General features: G+C 41.1%; 1 long non-coding RNA gene across 2 annotated transcripts in view; it reads left to right on the forward strand.

The window, feature by feature from the left end:
- Positions 1 to 587: 587 nt before the first annotated feature.
- Positions 588 to 23654, forward strand: part of LOC147249461 (uncharacterized) — a 54113-nt gene continuing 31046 nt past the window's right edge. Inside the window, exons 1-5 of one of the 2 annotated variants that reach the window (XR_015119370.1) lie at positions 588 to 753; positions 907 to 1028; positions 1164 to 1224; positions 2202 to 2252; positions 2523 to 2649. This is a non-coding gene — a long non-coding RNA (uncharacterized LOC147249461). Of the gene's footprint in view, positions 754 to 906; positions 1029 to 1163; positions 1225 to 2201; positions 2253 to 2522; positions 2650 to 23654 lie in introns of those variants that run through there. The other variant, XR_015119369.1, reaches the window with a different exon arrangement.

Here is a 23654-nt window from a genome sequence, read left to right on the forward strand (position 1 = left end):
GATAGAGGGGATCAATTCATGTCACTCTCTGCATTAGCCAACGGTAAATTTAAAGCGTCCTTTAAAACAGAGACATAAACACTCTCCGGTAGGACAGGGAACCGTGTGTAGCAGGGATGCTCTTCTTTTAACTTGGCTTAGAGGTCAAAAAAGGCCTCTGCACTCTTTGTTGGGCTGCTTGACACAAGGAAGCAGAAGTTAAAGCTCCAGCGAGACACAGAACAATTAAAGCAGCTGCAAAGTAAGTTAGCTTCAACTCCTCCATCTGACCTTGAAATGACTTTGAACATCTTGTTGGTGGAGGATGTCTGCAGGTGTCTGTCATTGTGGTGTTGCCTCTCAGTGCACCAGGGATGCTTTTACCGGCTGCTACTCTGTCCTTGCAGCATGCAGCTGCGTGTCAGACGTGCCTTGTACAGTGCTGTCCCAGGACATCTGGAATGTGTTTTTTTTTTTTTTTTCATCAATGTGGTCTTCAAATTGTGGTTAAAAAGTTAAAGTGCAAAAAGAACAACAACAACAACAACCCAAAAATCACAAGCTATTTATGAGTGTAAATTAATGGTCATATTCAACTGTGTGAGTTCCTGTCTTCACTTGTTAACATTAAAATGAGTTTCGCCACGTTTGAGGTAAGGAATAACCAGGTACATCAAGGATTATTGTTAAGGTACATGTCTTTGTGTTGCTCACGGAGAAATCTTACTGTTTTGTTTTGTTTGTCTTTTAGTTAAAGCAGCCTTCTGGATCATGGTGAGACGATTATTTGAATGTGTAACTAACACACACATACACTAACAATGCACAACAACATGCCCTAATATCTTGGATTGTCTCCAGTATAGCCTGGCTTAAAGGCAGAGTTTGAGTCTAATTTTGTATAAAGTTTATCATTTCTTCTTGAAGGGAAAATGCTGCAATCGTCACTTACGGACTCACTTATGTGTGGTGGTCCATGTGTCTGGAGAGCTGCTGTCCTCTTGCCTGTATTTCAACATTGTTGTCCTGCCCACCAAAGACATGTGCAGGTGAGGATGGGCGTGGTTAAAACATGATATCTAGACAATATTCATTCTTCAAGAAATTGCTTATGCTCAGCATAACCATAAAAGTTACTTCCCAAACAAGAGCTGATCCCGGTTTGGATTTCACCCACTTTCCAGCAGCAAAGGTGAGGCAGTGGATGAAGATTGAAGTGGAGTTGGCCTGCTTTCTGCTGGACCGGTAGGTGACAAACACGGCAGTTTACTTGTGCTACCCTCCTTTAGCTTATCCTTGCCGCGGTTAGCTTGACTGAGCTGGCAGTTAGCTTATCCTAGCTGGTGGTTAGCTTCTCTGAATCGGCAGCTAGCTTGTTTGAGCTGGCGGTCAGCGTGTGCTTGCAGGCGTCTGAAACATCGGTTAGCATGTGCTACATGGCGGTTACCGTGTGCTAGCCGGTGACAGCTGTGTGTAGCCGGCGGCTCGCGATTGCAGGACTGGATGAGGAATTCATGTCGTCAGGAGCGGGGGTGGGGGTGGTGGTGGTGGTATGCTTGTGCTGCCTTAAGAGGGGCGCAAGTTGTATGAATGTTGTGTTTTGAAGCCAAGCTATGGACCATCTGTTTGCATTTTGGGGCAGATTATTCTTATTTCTCTCAGATCTATAAAGTGTTTGCAATACTGAAGCCTGGAGAAATGCATAAACATTCACTACCAGAAAAAGAAAATGTAAGCCAAACCTCTTCAACGGGTTTAAGTTCATTCTTAATTTCAGTAGGTTGGTGAAATTAATTTCACGTGCATATTGATATAATGACACATATGTGTTTGTTTCCTGAACAGTACCATTGATTAGAATAACAGCCTGGTCAGAATTAAAACAAGTCTCATGTGATGTCAGCTGGAATAGACTGACCCAATCAGAAGGAATGTTCAGTCAGATTGAGACAGGTGGTGTAAGCATTTCATATTTAATTCAGTAGTGAAACATTAATCATGCAAACAGTTAATATTGGAATCTTTAATAAGAATTATTTCAAAGAGATTGAAGAAATTGTTCATGTAGCTGGAGTTGGTGTTGTGCAGGAACAAAATATCTAGTTAAGAGATTCTGTCAATCACAAATTTTATCATGTAGTTTTAAAACCTCTTTCACTGAGGTAGCAAATAGTGCTTATTTCTTGTTATTTCTTTCCTTCTTTCTCCTCCTGGCTCTATAGCAGCCTCATGAACACAATAAACACTCCAGCACCAGCCTCCACCCACAGCAGGTAACATGCAGTTTCAGTTTTCATCATTTAGACAATTAGGACATCCTTCATACCAGGAAGTGTCAGAATGTAAAATCAGTCTGCATAATTTAGCAAAATGTGTAGCTCTTGAGGCTGCATGACTCGCAGGACTGCTCAAGTTACCTGCTAAAACATCAGTTAGCTCTCCCACTAAATGGTGTTCCTAACTGTGCAACATTGTACATCTTTTAACTGAATGAGGCTTTCAAGAGTCACGTGATTATTCAACACGCGTAATTGTACTTACAGCTCCTGTCTGTCAACCATGATGCATTTATGGAGCATTTCAGGAGTGTTGAATACGCCTGGATGGTCCAGCACAAAGCAATCATGCTGCCATTAATCTCTCACCTGGGAGAATCAACTGATCAGTCACACCAGTGGAATAAATGGATTTATGTGACTATGACGTCTTTGTCGAAAATGAATCTTTATTGTTTGGAGCTTCTGTCAGTTTTTGCTGGTAGGACACTTTTACGGGAAGGAATTACCTCAAGGTAACAATTCTCTTATCAAATTGCTGGCCTCCCTTTCAATATGTGTAGTTTGCAGGATCATAATTGGCAAGCGTTGCTTCATTAATTAAAAAAAATAAAACAAATAAACACTTGTTCTGGGATAAGAGGATGTATGAACCCTTCAGAGAAAAAGCAGTATCCTCTAATAATTGTGTCTATATAAACACAAGCATACCTTCATATTTTTTTATTCCTGTTTGACAGATTAAAGGAACACTGATTAATTGGTCTCTCTGATGCTGCTTTTAATGAACAGCGAGGTCGGACCGTTGAGGGCAAATTAGCTTGATCTCTTTTTGCAGAACAGAATTAATGAAACCCCTATGGGTTAAGCTGAAGTGTGCCACGTATCGGTGCTCAGTCCAGATATAATACACCTCGGTGGTAGCAACTCTTCCAATATTTGCCTGAATGAAGGGCAGAAAGGTTCAGCAGTAAGTCCTTGTAATGCAGTAATAAGCCCATTAACGATATTATCAGAAACTAACGAAACTTTATCCGTATCATTACATTATCAACAACGGTCCATAAAATTCAGAAAAGGAATTTGAGCATCTTTGAAAAAGATCAATTTTTCTTTCTAACTATCTCCCTAGAAGACGTGTGACATCTAGTTTGTTTTTCAAGATAGCAGGAAAATGCATGTACAAGCCTTTCTAGTGACGATTAAGGTAATTGATTAATTACACCTTGCATACCAACTTTAATTGAATCAATGTCATGTGTTTAAAGAAATAATTCCTTAAACCTTTTGGCTTTTCACCCATTAAAAAAGAAAAACAAAAAAAACCCCAGCACAACCCAGACTTTCTGCAGGTTTCAGGAACAGTGTTTTCTCACTCAAGTCTTCCAAGAATGGTGAGACTGCAGCTGTTAGCTCACAGTGTTCCCAAAAGCTGTTCACTTGAGAATTTGTGATGTTGAGGGTTGGAAGGAGAGAAAATCTGGATTTAAGCTGTGATGAATCAGCCTTCCTCTCACAAATGTGTCTCCTCAAAGTCATCGGAAGTGACGAAGTACAAAATACTAAGTCACTTGTGCTGAGTTTCAGCCAGGATGTAAAATGATCAACTGCATGTATCTGTGTGTCGCCTGCTAGGAAATATCAAAAACTGAACAATGTGTTTTTGATGAAAGGTGCTTGAAAGGTAATTAGCAAGATGTGATTATCTTTTGGAGGTGATCAGAATCAAATTGCACATCCTGGATCCTGAAGGCTATTCTAGGCCATTGACAGGATTATTGCCCATTATATCACTTCCGTCGACGTGAAATGGTTAAAGGAATGTTTCGGCTGCCAGAAATCATCTTGATAGTATTTAGATATTTCAGAAAAGTGAAATGTGTTCAGGCCGTACTTGAATTAGCGTATTACTCTTGCAGAGACTGTACGGAGCGTACTCTTGATTGGTGATAGAGCAGAACTTTTGTTTGGTGGTTGGTAAGAACATCTGTTATGATGCTGTGTACATATACTGTATATTAGTGCTTCATAGTTAGTTTCCGAATTTATTTTCCCAACAACTTTTTACCTCCTACATCTTAACACATGTGTTCCCTCGAGCCATATTTCCTAAACAGACTTGTTTGGAAGTTATTAACTCAGGAGGAGGGATTTATGATGAATGGCCGACCAGCTCTGCTCCATCCATTCATTACCTGGAGCTCATTACTCTCTTTCATTCTCAGTCACGCCATCATCGTGACCTAATTCCCACGTGGATAACTTTCAGGTGTTGCCCATCGCCCTCATTTTCTCCAGCTGTTCCTCCCATCAATATTTAAACCAATATTAATACCACACTTGCTGTTTGCTCCTACACCAGTCACTTGTTCTCTTCGTTCAGTCCCTCCACCCCATCTGCTCGGCCCCCCGTCAGGCCCGTACAGGCTCTCGCTCATGGTAAGCTGCCCGGCTTTCAGCCTTCATTCATTTGGGCCTCAGCTCCTCCTGCCATGCAGGCCAGAGACGAGGTGCCTCACCACATTCCCGCTTAGGCTTCCAGCTTAACCCGCCTGTTTGGCGAGAAGTTCAGTGGCGCTGGTTGTTCCTTCATGCGGGGGTCAGTTTGCCTGCACACGGCCAGTACGTCCAGCTGGCTACATGAAGGAGGAGGATGCTCCGCTCCTCAGTGCAGGCGCTTGTCCAGAACATCCTTCCTCACATCCACGGCAAAGTTCCCCGCAGTTACAGCAAACATCCTCTCAAACCAACACGACACAATCGCCGCCTCCCTGTCATCAACAATAGAATCCTGAAGTTTTAGTTTAAAGTCTTGTCTTCAATGCTGCATCACTGCTCACCCTCCCATGACTGTGTGTTGGACACGAAACCCCACACATGTCTCAACAGATGCTGCCATCATTATCATAATGCAAATTGGAAATATGGATTTCCACAACTCTCTCAAAATCAGCATTAATACAACAAACAAATATACACTTAAATATGTGATGAGACAACTAATAGCCTCATCCTCCATCTGTTGGACTAAACTGGGGGCTAAAGCATCCTGCTGTGAGGAATAACACATTTGTGGGAAAGGTGTTATTACTCATCAAACATTAAATGAATGAGGTTTTATGGTTGCTATAAGATACATCCATTTCATTTCTTGTATATCCATTGACATTCAGATATGTATCTCACATTTTGTACCATGTGAACCTATGACTGTATCGTCTTCAAAAACATTCGGCATCTGGAAAACACTGTGACCTGATTTTTTTTAAAAAACGTGGCTTTATGTTCTTCTTATTCAGTATCACGGTAATGTTTAAGAAAATGCAGTCTTGTAAGTACAATAGCTGCAAGATGACAAAATCCTTGGTCTGTGTCAATTGCTCCTCAGAATCTAGTGAAAATATTCCAACTGAAAATATGAGCAGGGATTCAGTTTATCTTTGATAGTGTTAAATGTGGTTTAGTGGTGCCAGATAGTGTTGCCTGGAAATGAATTATGCGCCTAAAACCACATCAGTCGCATCGTATCCGGGAGATTTGTCTTCACAAACCGAGAGGAAAGCTGTTTGCTAACAAACATGTAATTGTACTGTATACATCTTTTTATAAGAGAAACAACAGCCTGAAAATCAGTAGTTTTGGGTTAAGGTTTAGTCATATTTTTTCAGTGCTAAAGTCCTCAATATAAATGTTACATGTATCGTAAGATTTCTATTCCCAGAAGTCATTATAAAATAAACTGAAGTCCGCTCCACTGACTCCTTTGCTGACGCTACAGCTGTGTGGGTGGAGGTGGAGAACAGGTTCAAATATCTCCCTCCTGCTCTGTGGAGGGATTTTTGATTTGACTGAAGTTTTTCCATCGATCGCTTTTTGAAGGAAGAGAGGATCTTTTAGTGACCAAAAACCCACCATCCAAATTGAATCTGGGCATACAGAATACATGGGATTCTTCCTGTACAGACTTGTTGTTTGATCTTTGATCGAGACTTTGAAGTTTGTTCAGTCAAAGTGGGCGGATAATAAAAGCTAGAAATAAATCAGAGCTCATTAAAAAAAAAAACGCTGTAAGGAAAAGTACTGGTGAGGTTCCATTGTCTTGGTGAGTTCAGCTTTAAAAGCTGAACCTGCCTTATTTTTTTTTCAGCTGAGAAGTTGCCCACAGAAGCTGGTAAAGGGCAGATGCTTTCAAAAATATACTCTGGAAGTGATTGGATGAACCGTCTATCATGGGCAGTTGGTAGAGGAGCGAACACATCTTTTTCATGGAGGAAAGCATTCAGAGCTGCTGTTTGTTCTTCGTTCAAAGAATACTCCCCGGCTCTGATATAACTGATGCTGCAGCAGCAGCTACTCTGACTGCTAGTTTTGTTATACATTTTAATCTACGCCCCTATCCTCTCAGAGGAAGCTGATTGGTCTGAATCACTGTGCACTTTTGAGTCCTGTGACGTTGTGGTCTCACATAATGAGGCAAGGGAACGGTCCCTTTTAGATTCCTTCCGTTAACAGAGGATTGACATTGATTCATGTCCATGGAGATGTAAAGCTTCTTTTTAGCTGCTCTCTGAGGAAAATATCAGACTTTTTCAATCAAAAGGTACAAACAGGACCAGCTGATAATTCCCTGCTGGTGAATCGCTCTCTTATTACACGGTCCTGTATTTTTTCAGCTTCCCTGTGATGGGGTCAGCTGCAGAGTTCCACACCTCTTTTCCAAACCTCTGGGCAGGGACGGATGCTACACCCTGAGCCATTTACCTCTCCATGGTGTGGTCTACACTTGCAGCTAGCTAGCAAGCTAGCGAGCATCCTTGAGCGTTTACAGAATTTTGTGTAAAAGTGTTGTATTGAACACAGCAAGCGCTTTGTCACTGCCGTTGGTTTGTGTGGGCACGGTATTTCAAGAACTTTGTCTTCACTCTGAATATGAATGTGTCCAAAATGGAAATCGACCTCACAAAAAAAAAAAAAGACCCTTCCATGAAATATTCTTTGAGTTGGTTTGATTTGAAACAATCACTTTCTGTGTCAGTTACATAGCATTATTTATCATATTATTCACCACAGTCTGTGCTTACTCTGGTAGTTAAATATATTTTGGACTCATTTGTGTGCATGATGATTGTAAAGATGAAGAAAATGCACATCTTTGCACTTTCTTAGTCTTTGGAATGATTATCGTTAAATAAAATGGCATTGTCATAATTATTGCGTAAAACTGGGTTACTGTTTCATAAATATTTTACAACCGCAGCACATAAAGGGTGCAGGTTTATCATAATTTATTTAATAGGAATGACATGACAATGCAGCTTTTGATTTTAGCATTGAATGTCTGCCTTTACGGTATGTGCTTGATGGGCACAGAGGTGTGATTAACGACCAATCAAGGCACACATAATAACCCAATATAGAACATAAAAACAAATCGAAGCAGGTGGTATTTGGAGCCGTGCTGTGTCAGCGAAAGTGACAGGATTTTCATAGCATGCAGTAACAAGAGCTATACGCACTCTGCTTTTGCCGTTGTGGATCACTAAGAACCCAGGAGATTCTTCATCGTTTTCACATCCAGAATGTTTGATTTTTCAGTATATGGAGATGATGAGAGTCCAGTGACCCTGTTGGAACGTACATAAAAATAACCCACATGTCTCCGTGTCTTCATAATTTCATGCCAGCCACCTGCTTCACAGCCTTTACTGCAGAACAGACTATTATCAGTTTTGACAATAAAACATGCTTTATCGTTTTTGCAGTCAATATGGAGGACTCGTGAGTCCTCTTCTGGATCAGCCAGACAGCCGATGCTCATTGATGATGATATGTTTCATTTTGATGGCTCAAGTAAATCCTGAAGTTGCCATTACAGTTTCAGAAACGAGGCCTTTGGTAGAGAACACTGGCTCCTTCTGTAGAACCCACACATCCCAACAGTGTGGTTTACTTGTATCTTCTTTTGCATCCTCCCAGTAGTTAACGGGATGCATTTTATCTTTGGGGGTCTGGGACTTGATGTTTCTGTGAGGGTTTATCTATGTGGCTCTACATTTAACAGCATCGAGGAGTTAAAAGAGGGTGCACTCAGTACTCTGTAGCAACAGTATATAATGACTGGGTGCAGCATGTGACATTGCAGCAGGGGGATTCACACGGAGGGCTGTCATATGGAGTGTGAATATGGTATCCATAAACCCTGAGGGTGTGAGAATGATAAAACCCTGTTTTGTTGTATTGCAAGGGAGAATTCTCCCATTAACTTTGGTTTGATTGCATATAAACATGGCATGCATGCGGCAAAGTGCTTGTTTCCAGAAATCTGTGTGCTGCTTTATCTGCTGCCAAGTGAGCTAGGTTACACGGCTGGGAGCAGCATCGCCTCAGCCATGGATGGCAGCCTGCAAAGACCACTATCTGGTGCCAGGGTTACGGGTATGTAAAGAGAGGCAAATGTGCCCATTACACCCAGACACCCCTCCTCACCAGCCAGGTCTGATCTGCACTCGCTCCATCTTCCTTCATTTAAAGTGAGCCGCTGCTCCAATTGCCTTTCAACTATTTTCTTTTTATCACACACTTACTGAGAATATAAACATTCAGACCCACTCACACATATAGACACATTCTCAGCCTTCAATCTCCCCCCATGCTGGCCAAACAAATCAACAGTTGGAGCCAGAGGCTGGCTGCCCATCTGGTCAGCCATTTTCTGAGAGTCCCAGCATGCAAAAAGAGAGTGAGCCATCTAATCCCCATCCTGCCCGGGAACTACAGGTTTCTGATCATTTCCCCCAGTCAAAGTGAAGGACGAAGAATCCACCTCTGCCTCATGGCTGCCAAGGTTACAAACTCTCTAATCATGCTGCCTTACATTCTGCTACCTTTTCACTGGTTCTGTCTCACAGTCACTGTCACATGTTCTCTCTTAGTCTTTCATGAGCCACATATCCTTTAGAGGTTTGATTATAGCAGATCTGAAGGGAAAAACCCACTTTGCAGACCCAGCAGCTGCCGCACCGTAGTAGACAGTGATTAGTGTTTGGCTAGCTCGCAACAACTGACCGGCCAGAGGCAGAGAGACCCACAGATTGTAAAGTGCACTCTAAAAATCTCTTTCACAGGATGCTGTAAAGTTGTTTCAAATCCTAAGTTGTTAATTTTCCTGCAATTTTCTACCATCCTGAACCTGCGCAGACAAATGACTCTTCAACAAAGCCTTTGTCAAGACGTTAGTGCATCAACAGCAAAATGCAATATTGTGTTGACCAGACTGTCTGAGCCTTCAAGCCTGAAAACAACGTCAGAACATTTGACCACATAATCACAACACTGCTCACTTAGCACGGAAGGAAAACATAAAGATGAATTCATAACATTAGCAGGGACAGTGTCAGCTCATGATCTGGTTTATTCTATAAGAGATGATTGTTTTCTTCAGTGGAGCTTGTTTTTTTTCTGTAATCTTTATTGAGGAAAGGTCAGGTACTGCTGTGCACAGAGCTCCTGGGAATGTTACACTGGAGCTACTGTTTTCCAGCCAATGAGCAGCTCCACTGAAGCAGTGGGAGGTTAAATGCTTAGCTCAAGGGCACCTCGATGTTAGTAGACCTGGGAGTGCAGATACATACCCCTTCTCTTTACTTAATCCTATTGTGAGGAAAGTCCGCAGGTCTGAACCAGTGACCTTACACCTTTGTCCTCTCCTGTAAGCTGCAGATGTCACATACAGCGCTGACCCGAGACCATCCACATCACAACGCTCAGCTGCTTAGTAATCTAGTTTAGATTTCAGAAGAATGTACAGCCATCTACAAATTTGGTGGAGTCAAAAACGTGTGTGTGAAAACTGCAGTGTAAAGTGAATGTCGTTTCTGTACTCCAGGCAGCTCCTGCGCATTGTGATCTCTTCTACTGCCACTATTTCAGGATGTCTGTCTGCTTGCCCCACTCTCAAACATCAGGACCGTCTCAAGGGAATATCTTCAAATCTGGCACGTGTCCACTTGGGCTCAAGAATGAGCAAAAATGATTTTGCTGGTTAAAGGTAGAGGCCACCAGGGAATGACTACAAATATTGTACAAATATTCACTTGGAGCAGGAAGTGACTAGATTTTGCTGGTTAAAGTTCACCTGGCCATAACTCTAGAATTCACAGGCTAATCTAATGAAATGAAGTGAAGTGATAATAATTTTGCATCCAAAAGGTCAAGGGTCATTTTAATCTGGCATCATGCTGAGCAACACTTTTCTGACCATATTCAATTTAATCTCAGTCTGTTTTTTGTTGTTGTTTTTTTTATTTTTATTTTTTTTTGTAATTCCCTTAGATACTGAACGCTGACAGTATAAAAGGACTCAGGACCACCATGAACTGCAATGAGTGTTGGCCTACTGACCTATATTATCTGCCCCCACAGTGACTCTCCTCACTCCTGCTCTCCATGCACTGACCAAAGCTAGCAACTTCAGAAATCCTCTTCACCAAATTATTTACACATACTAAACAAGGACTTAAATAACCTATGTTGATGATTGATTTTAGCAATCAAACTGCTTAATCATAGTGTCAAGCTGATGAACAAATCATTATAGCCAAACCCTTATTGTCATCTCATTTACCTCTAGAAATGGTTTATTTCCAGTTTGTAGCCGTTTTTAACTGTTGAATGTCGCATTTGCTGATACACCACCTGTAAAAATATGCGTAAAACTACACTCCTCCGTATGGGAATATTGCATTTTGACAGTGTAATGATATTGTAAACCTTGAGGCGATAAATAACATTAACAGCTGAGGATGTTGTTTTGCTTCGGTGTTAAGGAAGAGAAAACATCCCCGTGCAATCACAAATATCCCTGGAGGGCACAGCAGTCGGTCAGCCGAAGTGGAAATGGACAGTAATCAATTGGCATTTGGACGAGCCAGGCCGAGTGCGTATGACCGGTCATGAAATGTGCGAGGAAGAAATGGCTCTGTGAAGGCCTGCAGAGAGCAATTTAGTGAAACCAGCAACTTTAAATAAGTAAGCATGAAGGACAAAAGAACATAACAACACACTGAAGGCTGACACTTGAATACAATTTCTGACCACAGTGCATGCTTGACATTGCTTTCAAATGGCTACTCCATAGCCTTTGGCTCCAAATCTGTTGCCTTTTCAGGTGGCTTTTGGTTCCACTTAACTAGACCTACGGGTGCACTGTGGACCTTAGTCTGGCTTACTGTGGTGTGAAATTGCATACGCAACCTTGAAATGATTCCCACAATAGCAGATGGTCTCAGCAATAGAGAAAAATATGGTTTGCCCACCTTGAAGGAGGAAGGTGACAATAAATGAAAGTTTGATCAGAAAATGACACCTTGGAGTGGGGGAGGGGTATGAAGGCTGACAGGAGCATGGGCCTCTTCATAATGCTAACTGAGGAAAAATACATTTCAAAGGTATTTTTGCTGCTGGAGTTTAAACCTGACAAAATCATCTTAGTAGCTAGATGACAGGTTGGTACCCAAGTCAATAAATTACATGATGGGCAAGAAATACCACATCTTGGCTGTGTGCCTGTCACAGTGACCTTGACCTTCAACCATCCCATTTTTTTCCTTCATTCTTGAGTCCCATAGTATCCTTTGTATTGAAGAAGAAATTTCTTCAAAGCGGTCCTGATATATCCTCACAAGTTACGGTGACTGTGACCTTTGCCCACCAAAGTCTTTCCAGTTTATACTTGAGACCCAGTGGATATTAACTTTAAGCGATACCCTAAAGGTGTTCCAGAGACATCATGTTAGTGAGAATGTTCAGACATACGAACAACTCAAAAAAAATCCCATGCCACCACTGGAGCAGAGGGATAGAAACTGTTAGGGAGTCATACACATTAAAGGCTTAACGCTGATATGGTGGGAAAGTAAGAGCACTGCTGCAGGATATGATGCACGCCACAATTCAGACAACCTGAGGGGCCTGAATGTTTTCTTCTGCTAATAGAAAGCTGATAATAATCAAGAAAATTCAATCCCAGCATTTTTCTGACATGCTTATTATTTCTAACTGTGCACATTAATAAAGTTCTTCTTAAATCAGCTATTGAAAAGATGCTGAATCATAAAAAGTAGACACTGGTACTTTAAAACTGGAGTGTTTGGCGACTGTGGCAATGATTTATGAGGCAAATTCAGATGGAACCATTTTCTCATTAAAGAGGACAATAGTGAACCAACCTCCTCTCTTATAGCTTAGAGACCCAAATACGCAATGATTGATGCTGCTGATGTGCTTCATGCGTATTGCAGCTCCCAATCACAACTCCCAATCTAAATTGCAGATGATGTCAGAGTGCACGTGGCAACCGACACTGCACTTTAATATTATTTGTTGATTTAGGATTATTTCCTTTTTAAATATTTAGTGGAGAGGGACTTTAAATGTATGAGTACAAACTGTAGCCTTTTCTGTTTCTTCTCTTTTCATTCATCTTTCAATTTACACTGTGAGTCCATTCAAGATCTATAGCCCCGATGCACTGGGGAAACACAGCTTACTGACTTGTGTGTCTGCGATTCATTCATCTCCCCTTGGAGAAATTAATTTTGTGTACATCCTGTATCAGTGGGAGGTGAGTGTTTTTAAAGTGGTTCTTTGAAGTGTTATTTGTAATTTGTGTAATCCTTGCAAGAAATTCAAAAATGAAATGACAAGTTGCAAATTTACACAAGTTATAAGACATTCTGGCCTGGAGTCATAATTTCTTGAAGTTTCTGCTGGTTGCCTGTCATTGATGTAGATGTTTGTACACTTGATTTTATATATCAGGGGAAAGTATGAGATGCAACACGTTCCAGAGATTCTCCCTTCCTCGAGGCATTCATTTTTTCCCATTGTAAAGCTAAATTAAACTCCCATTATGATAGTTGCAGCCGTATAATTACTGTATAGATATTGACATTTTTTATTTGGCAAGAAAGCAGATAGGTGTATTTCTCAAAATATTGAACTATCCCTTCAAGTTAAATAGCAAAATCTGCTCTGGTGCAGATGCCCTGCAGCTTGTTTCTAAGCGGGTGAACAGTCCATTGGAGTCTATTGATTATTGAAGAGCTCGCTCAAAAGACAAAGCAAGTGTCAACCTGGAGGAGGATTTTCCACAACTGGCTGACCTCCAGTTGGTCGTTTGCTGTCCTCTACTGAAAAATGACAACTCATTAGAAACATCAAAGTGACCTTTTTTTGAAATATCATGTTTTGGTCAAGAGCGGGGGGGGGGGGGGGGTCTTTATACTGCCACAGTCAGTGACTTGGTCACTGTTCTTGAGGACAACACTTAAAAATAAACCATTTTCTTCCCTTTACCTGATCTGAGGTAGATATCCTATCAGTGCTCAATGAGTAAATGCTCAAAATCCTGTGTGATTTTGTGTAAGTCAGACTTGAAAACTGTGATATCTGACCAAATGCTGTGCACACTCATATGTACATTATTCTGTCTCCCAAACACTTCAAGAGAAGTGCTGACCACAGTTGTCAGCAAGGGTTTAGCCTCCTTGCTAGCACAAAACAAACTGCAGGGGTAACATGAGGTGTGAAGACAGGCACAAACGTCTGCTGTAAAGATCCTCAGCAAAATGCTATTTCATGTCTCCTCAGTTGAAACTTCACTGTTTTAAGATGGTTTTGTGATGGTCTTCTTTGGTTAAGGTACAATTAAGAGTGGTTGTGGATCATCATGCTTCAAGTTCCAATGGACACACAGCTGCAAATGTCCCGATGTCTCACTAAAAAAGACCTGCTCTTGTCACTGGAAACACGTCTGCAAATGACCCAACTTGGCATTGAGAACACCTAACTTTGGCCCAAGAAACATGGCAGCAAATGTCCTGATGTTTTACGAAAAACCTAGTTTTGTCTGTAGAAACATGGCAGAACACCTCTGCCACCTCAGAATTACGTTGTGTATGTATGAATTTATATACATTACTATTCATAGATAAGTAAAATACCGTGGAGAACAACCTGACGTATGACGACACCTTGCAGGCCTTGCTTGTTTATTTCAAAGTATACACCTGCAGAGAGGTAATTATAAAATCTCCCACTCACCACGAGGGTGGCGTATGAAGTTGCAGTGTGAATGTCATTTTTATATTTCAGGCTCATTTTTCATGTCTCCTACTTCTGTAATTCTCCATCCCTTTAGTTTAGCTTTGTTTTTGTGTGCATAGTATATTTGAACAGGTCACATCTAATGATCATTAGTGGAGGAAGAAAGGTAATGCTTGGCAAAGAGCCTCCACAAAGCCCTATTTATAGCAGACCTGGTCCGGAGGCATGTAGCCCCCAGGGAGAAAAAAACAAAGCCATAGATCAGCCTGAGGGGAAGTAATTAGGACAGATATTTAAACTGAATAATACAGGCTTGCTGAAAAATTGAAACCACCTAAAGTTTATTAATTAAGTGCTAATCCGGTGAATAGGCTTGCTTCTTGTCTCCCTTATTCTGTGCCAGCTGAATTATTCAGAGACACGAAGGCATGCAGGACAGATAACACTCTGCCATACATGTCATCAGTACTCTCGTTAAGAGATGATTAAAGGCACACTCCACCTCAGTACTTGTGCGTCAGCAGTCTGCTATTACAGTCGATATGGTTCTGTAATACCCAGCGTAGTGAGTCAGTCACACTACAGTAATCTAACAAGGTCACTTTGAAGTTGCAGCAGTGCACAGTCAGTGAAGATTTGTTAGGGGAGTTTTAAAAGGGGATTCAATTACATACGGCCCGCCAGGCATGTGTGCTTGAGCATACAAAGAGATTCACTGACTCAGTCACATATAACTGCACCATACTTTACGCCGGGGTCAAATAAACAGTTCCACTCCAGTAGAATTTGGTAAACAAATAACACTCTTAAATTACTGGTTTTCACCCTAACACAGCTGATTCCAAGGTTACAGCTGAAATGTGCCCTCTACCTCTAATCCCTTCTCCATTTTACTTTATTCTCTCCTCTTATCTATCTTCTCCCTAGAACTCATTCTCTCTTACACTCTGTATTTCAATCTCTCCCCCCCCCCCCGCCTCACCCGTCTCTCTTTTCTTCTTCTGTTCATGCTGCTTGAGTTTCACAGATGGAGTGACTTGAGGCCATGGCGGTTATGCAAAATGTAGCTCAGATGAATTCAGAGCTCCCACAATGAATGGCATAAAAGGCACACAAAAAACACAACGCTTTCCTAGCATGAAAATCTTTCAGTGGAGGTAGAGAAGTACATTTAGGATTTCATTATTATAGAATTATGAAGATAATTTTCTGCTCAAGGAAGGACAATAAAAGCTGGACCCTGAGGAGAATTTTGCTGCTCGCACAGACTATACATTTACAGGGACTGCAGGAATCCTGCCATCACTCTATAAAGACGGAATTTTGTGTTTCCCGTCATGTTGCTCTCGTTGTTTGTTTTCTTATGAGCTGAGATAAACCTTAAGGTTCTCTCTGAACCTTCCAGCAAACGCGCCAAAGCCAGGAGCTGCAAACATCAAAGGAACTGACCAAATGATGTCATCAGATCTGGATCCAATTCCAAATGGGTCCAGTTCTGAAACCATTAAAGATCTAAAGTTGTTGTTCTACAATCCACAACTAAGCCTCTGATTCCACTGTAGCCAGTAGACATCTGGTCCAGGACTTCCTTTTCCATTCCTCTTTCCATCCTCATTGTTTACAGTCCGTAGAGTAACTTGAGTATTTGCATGGAGCTGAAAGACAACGAATACCAGCAGATTGTTTCATAAGAAGCCAGCTGACACTCAACGACTCACATAACAGTTTTAAACCATTCATTTAGGGGTGTAACGATTCATTTTAACAACGATTCGATTTGAATCACGATTCATGGTTGCCGATTTGATTCATGGACGATTTTAATTCATTTACAACGATACGATGTGATACCATACACTTGACCGAAACGATGGCTGGAAAATTTCCTTCTCTCCTCTGCCATCTGCCATGCTGTGTTGTTGCTGAGATTCACGCTTCTGCCGGCACGTACCGCTGACGTCACAGACAGGCAGACTCAATCGAGTAACGTTTAATATGTCCAAAAGTGCCAAAATCACACAATCTCTCAAGTTCGCCGTGCTTAAATCCAATGTACATTTTCACAGTATCGATTTAATCGATTCTTTATCGATATGTCGTTTAGAAGGCCAATTTGCCCAGCACAAATCCATGCAGTTGAATTATAGGAATGTAAATCGATTCATCGATCTGTAGATGAATCGTTACACCCCGAGCTTTACTGAACTGTCAGAGTACAGCCATTTTTCTGACTTTGTATTCTAGCCAATGTGTTCCATCTCTTTCGCAATCCACACAGACCGGTTAGATGTAAGCAAATGAAGCCTGCTCAAGTGTCACTGGTCAAAGCTACTCAAACCAAAAGCAGAAGTTTTAGAAGACATTTTGTCTGTTGCCTATTTACATGTGGAAACTGTCATTAGAGAATATGGGGACTTTTGTAGTAATAAACTCTGTTACCCATATACACACAACGAAAAGATTAACTGAAACCTCACCATGAACCCGACTTGTGAGTTTGGAATGCTTGAATTTTTGTTACGAATGCTTGGAAATAGTTTAAAAAAAAGTTCATGAATGGGCATGGAACCAGTTCTCTTTCAGTGGGAAGGCATGAAAGGGGGCTGCCTCAGCTGAAGATATGTTGAAACGGAAATCTGCACTATTATTAATCAGTTGTCTTCCAGCCCTCTTTGTTCCCTCTTAGATGAACCTTTAATAAGAAAATAATGGAGATATCCCATGTTTTAGTAGCAAAGCGAATGGCAAAAACTGAGCATCAGCGAAAGTCATACATATTAAATTAATTGCATAAAAAGGGAAGGAAAGATACAAACATGGGCAAAATAAAAGGAAATATTATTTTGCTTTACTTAAATGCAAAAGCAGCATGCATTCCATAACAGTCTGACAACATGTGCTGCAAAATGCTGAACAAACTGGATTTAAGTAAATTCAACACTTGAATAATGGAGCTAAGACTGTTACACTGCATGTCTTTATTTGATTATTGTGTATCTGACTGTCTGAGGTCTGACTTATGTGTGTTCTGTTATGGACTTAAGTTTTGGATCTTTTAGTGTGAGTTTTTGTTTTTCATTGATACTTGGATTTTGCATTCTCAAAGTTTTTTTTTTAGTGTATTTCTGTTTTAGATTTTGAAATGTACTTCCTTGTGTTAGCCTTTTCACTTCCATCAAATTGTATTGATCGTCTTTACCTGTGTTTCTTCAGCTGAGCTCCTGATGTTTGCGAACCAGTCGGCTTCCCTCCAGTTTCTTCTTTTGTCACTAGTTGTTAGGGCCTTGATTCCACACAACAGCTTTAAAAAGGCAGCGTCTTACTCAGAATACTGACAGGTGTAGGGTGATATTGGAGGCGTGTCATCCATGTGGTCATCGTCAGTGGTCTTTTTGTCTTCAGAAATAGAGCATCACCTTTAAGTTTATTGTTTGTTTGTTTTTTTAAATATTGTTTTAATTTTTTGCTGATCATTTCAGACGAAAACAGTCCAGTGGGCGAAGGAGACAACATTTTAAGATCTTAGGATGGGGCTGAGACAAGTGGAAGGGAATTTCTCATGAGATGGTTTAAGAAGTGTGAGAGAAATGATCAAAATCTTCTATTCATGTTAAATTGAGCTCATATGTCTTGGAGAAAGAGGCTGCGCATAGGAAGAGGGCTTACTTGGAATTTTTCTTTCCACAAGGGAACTTTTTTTTTTTTTTTATTAACAATGTATGACTGGAATACAAATTGTTTTACAGAAGGAAATTACACACAGACCCACAGCTAATAGAAAGGATTAGTAGCAACTGGCCCTACACAGATTAAAGTGCATGTGATGGAGATGAATTATTCCCCCTACAACATCCATCAGATATTAAAACTGAGACCTTAGTAATACATGATTTCCACTCTTTTTTTTTTTTCTTCCTTTTTACAATGAGATACTGGGTGATCTTGTAATAAGATATACAGTACTGTCACGCCTACCAGGAAATAGAACAACCTTCAAAATGACTGGAACTGAATGAAGTGATTTAGAGATTCATATATTGAAAGGTTCTGTCTTTTGAATATTCAAGATTGAACAGTTCACTCAAGCACATCGAAAGAATGTTCCAAGTATGGCAAATGGAACTGAATGCATGGCAAAAAGCACACTTCCAGAGGTCTCTATACGAGCATGTATTGGATCTGTTGCTCTCTTACAGTGACAGTGGTACTGTGTGTCAACTCGGTAGCTTTTGCCAAATTATGTGGTTTAAGTTCCAGAACCCCTCAGATAATGAACACCTTAAAGTGGGGGAGACGTTGCTTTGTCCCTGTGGTCCTCTCAGCTGTGCTGTGGCCCCTGGAAAAGTGGTCCAGGCTCGTGAAGGATCAGACTTAGAATAATTCAATAAACCTGTGATCTCCATCAAGCCTTGGGGAGTTTAACAGCCAAATGTGAAGTGGCTTTGGGATGGGAGTCAGCATCTCCACGGTGGACTGTTCCCCCAGAGTTGGGAGTGAGTTGCTTCCCTTAGTGTAGCACTTCAAGGATTACCTGGTCTTGTAATGATAAAATTGAGTTAGACTACTTAGAGTTAAACAGAGCGTAAGATAAGTGATCAAAAATTGAGATTGCAGATATCAGCGGCTGAAATGAGTCTCCTCTGCAGCCTGACTGGGTTTGCCATGGGTCCATCTCTGTTGCATTCAGACATCTACACTGTCCCACCGGCAACCTAGCCGGCTTTGCGAAGCTGCTCAGATTCCGTTTATGTGTTTGTACACATGGAGACGTGCGGCTCAATCTGCTAGCTACAACTTGACACACCGTCTTTCAAAAATTATTCATCATATTCTGGGATGCACCTGCAATGTACCATGGCACTTGCTGTCAAATTACGTGCTGCTGCTGTGGTGCTTCCATGGTGCTGTTGTAGCATGCCACACCTATGTCTACTGGATTTTAGGGGTTAGCCTTTGAGAATTTGCATTACAAAACTGCATTGCACACTTTTTTTCTTTTTTTTGCTTCAGAACTGCCAGAAGTAAGAACTACCCAATATGTTAATAGGACTACAGGGCTGCTGTAGACTGTAGGTCACTATGATAATCTGATAAGCATTTCACTTAAAGCAAATTGAACCCGTTAAGCCTATAAGATACAGATACTGTTTTCCAGTCCACCTCATTGTTTTTAGAAGAGTATATTGAAAAACTTGTAAATAAGGTGGAGATGTGAGCATTAAGAGTTATCATCTCATATCCTGTCAGCATTTTTCTCACGCAAGACTCATTTTCAACAGGAGCTTATAGGCTAAGGGCGTCTGATTTGAATAGTGCTTAGTCAGTAATTGCTGTCTCTTTTATTGTCAAGATTTCATGTTGCGAGTTGGGCTTGGTCTTGACGACTGTACATCACTTAACATTATCCATGAGTTGTGGGGTCAATCAATATAGCTGGACCTGTCCTTTAGTAAAATGCAGATATGTAGTGAATCGATATGCCTGTGCCATCACCTCTCATTTCAATCAGGATGGCAGAGATATGACACCATGGCAGCTCTCTGGGGAACAACACTATACATGGGAGGGAATCTCAATTGGTTCCAATGGCTTCTTTCTCCTCACCCCTCTCAAGGCATTATAGTTTCAGTAGTTTCCTGGGCTGCTCAAAGCTCTGTCTTTCCCATCCTCTTCTTCTTGCTTCATTATTGCCATTCAAGGAAGTCAAAATGCACCATTCAATTCAATGTTATATATATAGCACCGAGTCATAACAGTATCTCGGGGCACTTTCCATATAGAGCAGGTCTTGCACGCTCTATATACATTTACAGAAACACTACAATTTCCCCGAAAGCAAACACTTGGCAACAGCTTTTGTTAACCACAGATGTTATTTCAGGTATTTAAAACCAAAAACCTATTACAGAGAGAGTGTCTGCCTTGCGGACTTAAACTGGAAGATTGTTCCTCAGAAAAGGAGCTTGACAGCTGAAAGCTCTGCATCCCATTCGGCTTTTGGAAATTCTAGGAACCTAAAAGAAAGCATGGGAACACAGTGTACTCGTGGGGTAATAAGGTAATGTGCTCTTTCAGCCATAATGGTTTGTAGGTGAGAAGAATCTAAATTACATTCTGGATTTTACTGGGAGTCCGTACAAAAAAAGCTAATACTGGGGGAAATATGATACATTTCTAGTTCCCTGATAGTCTTTAGAGATTTACTGGGCTAGTCTGATTATAAGGAATTGCAATAATCCAGTCTGGGAGTGACACAAACACATGGACTACTTGTTTCTGTCTTTTCTTTTCTTTTCTTTTCTTTTTTTACATATATAGTTTCTTAGAACGTCTCCGTACTGAGATAGATGAAAGAAGGCAGTCATTGAAATCTGAATTTGATCAAAGCTCAAAGGAGCCAGAGTGATGCAGGAATCCAGGCTGACTTTATCATTTAACAATGTGTTTCTGAGGTTTTGAGCTAGTTTTTAAAAAAATAATACATCAAATTGCAGGTCATCCAGTTTTTTTAAATAGCTGATTGATCGGTCAGTCAGAAGATCAGTCTTGTTCGATAAATATAATTGGGCATCATCTGCATAACAATTAAAGTGCATGTCACGTTTCCTAATAGTCCTGCCTAAGGGAGGGTGTTCATGTGTAACGACACACTCCAGCACTGTCCTCATGATTACCAGGGTCACAAACATGTTAGATGGGAAATTACTTTCCTGTCTCCCAACTACTACCACTAGACTAAAGAAAGTTGGTAGTCGCTGCCCATCGCTGAATATTACAGGATTCTTAATACTTGTTTTGATACCACCACAATATTCTACAATGGATCTATGAGATCAACACATTTTAAGCTCAATCCTGCTGCAAGCACAGTCTGTCTTAGAGAGGGGTGATGTTTGGCTGCCACGCTTCATCTGCAAAAGTCTCCATTATGAGTGCTGTAAGAAAAAGTAACTCATTTAGGTTTAAATGCTTGGTGCATATGACTTAATGCAGGTAGTGTGCTGAGAGAAGCTGCTAACTCTGGGGCTAATTTGCTAGCTCGCTTAACTACAAACAGTTTGGAAGTTAAACATTGCATCTTCACTGGTTGTTGCTGAGTTTTGGCATTCACTTACCAACTGTGTGCCTTAACTGTACACATGCAGATCCATCTTAGACGGACAGGGATGTCACTCATGATCCACCGTAGTTTTATTTCAGACTGAGGTGGAAAGCTCCGCTATGCTCAAGCTACATTCATGATCCTCGGCACACTAACACTCTCTCCAACACATAGCAGTTAAAGCATTGTCTTGGTACCAAAGTTCCAGTTTCCAAGATATCCCCATACCAAACAGCATCTGATTAATTGTAGACTAAAAAAGTAATCACCCTGCTAAGCATGAATGAAAGAATGTTTTTTTCTGAATACATTGTTGGTGCTTATAATTTTGTGTTATCAGTCAACTGGCAACCACAGTTTTAGAAACTGTGTGTCATACCAGGGAGTGCAGAAGTGGGGGCCTAGGATTGCGTTCAGCTTCACAGACAAACTTTAAACATGCTGCCAGCTACACTGGGTGTATAAAAGTCTCTGATTGTGGAAAGATTAAACATCAGTCAGTGCATGCCTCTGTTTTTGTTTTTTCCAGATTCCAGTGTGTGTTTCTTACATCTCACCAATGGCAGCCACCTCAGCATGTGCGTTATTTCTGCTTGAGTCTGAAATTAAATGTCTGCCTGCCTGAGCTGTGGTCTAACTTGTCTCTCTGTCTGAACATGTTTGTTTGATCTTCAGTCTGACCTCAATCCCTTCCTTTAATTAATGACCAGACTCATGACAATAGAGCATCAGTAAAACCGCCTGCCATCTTGGGTCCAATGTGTTGATAGTACATTTAGTTACAGCCTTGTGTAAATATTATCTGGGGGAGATCATGTCCAAGCACATCCTGTCTCCTAGGAGAAACGAGCTGTTGCATAACCATGAGTGCTACATACTCCTTCATCTAGTTCTTGAACTTTCTCAGCTTTTGTCACAGAAACTCTGGATGACAATTACTCACTACTCTTCTTTCTGCACGAACAGAGCAAAGAAAATATGACCATTGTCTACATAAGCTAGATATAAGCCAGTGTGCTTTTAGAGCCTTCATCAATAATATGAAAGGGAAACATGGTGTGACTACAATTCTTTAGCATTCTCAGACATACCTCCTGATTGTCGACTGTATAACAAATCACAGATGTCAGGTAAGGAAACCAAATGAGCTTCAGTGTTGGACTGACTGAGTACCACACTTTCACGTTTTAGCCTCAGTCACTGTCTCACAATTGTGTGCTTTGAGCTGACTGGCCTCAAGGGTGAATACCTATCGAAGTCATTTTTTTCAGCTCAACCAATATGACGCCTCAGTGGACACATGAGCGAGGCCCGTGGCAAGCAGAACCAGTGTTGGCCTTGTGTGTGAAAATGTATTTCAGAGGAGAACAGAAGGTATTATCAGTACCTGTCCTGACATTCAAGGTCAATGAACAGAGGAAAATGTAAAACACTCAATTCCTCTGTCGTCTCCCCATCAGAGCACGCAAAGCTCCCGCTAGTAGACATTACTGCTTGAAAATGCATGCTTATGGTTTTTTTTTTAATTTGATAATTAGTCTGATTACTTGATAGTATCGTATTGTGCTTGTAACCCTGCAGGTAGTTTTGGAAAAGGTGATCTTGTTATTCCTCAGTTCTTAGTTTTTATGCTCCAAGTTGTCCAACCCAATCGTGTAAGGTGTGCTCCAACATTAATGTCTTAATAATTCATGTCTAATAAATTGAAAGCATTCATTATATCTGTACAGACCTCTGGTTTAGAGGTATCATTATTTTATCCATCCATCCATCCACTTCCTCGCGCTTTTCCTGTCAAGGGTCGTGGGGGGGCTGGAGCCTATCCCAGCGGTTTTCGGGCGTTAGGGGGCGTTCACCCTGGATGGGTCGCGAGTCCATCACAGGGCCAACACATATAGACGGACAACCATTCACACTCACAGTCACACCTACAGTCAATTTAGAGTATCAATCAGCCTCGTCTCCATTTGCATGTCTTTGGACTGTGGGAGGAAGCTGGAGTACCAGAGAGAACCCACGCAGGAACAGGGAGAACATGGAGACTCACACAGAAAGATCCCGTGCTCCAGCTGGGGCTGGAACCCGGAACCTTCTTGCTGTGAGGCAACAGTGCTGACCACTGGACCACCTTGCCATATTTTATTCTATTAAATTGTATTCCTTTTTTAATGATTTTTAACTTTTCATTGTTT

The sequence above is a fragment of the Aulostomus chinensis genome, chromosome 14 (genome assembly GCF_037954235.1).
Source record: "Aulostomus chinensis isolate RoL2024-O1b breed Wild chromosome 14, RoL_Achi_v1.0, whole genome shotgun sequence".
Classification (NCBI taxonomy): Eukaryota; Metazoa; Chordata; class Actinopteri; order Syngnathiformes; family Aulostomidae; genus Aulostomus; species Aulostomus chinensis.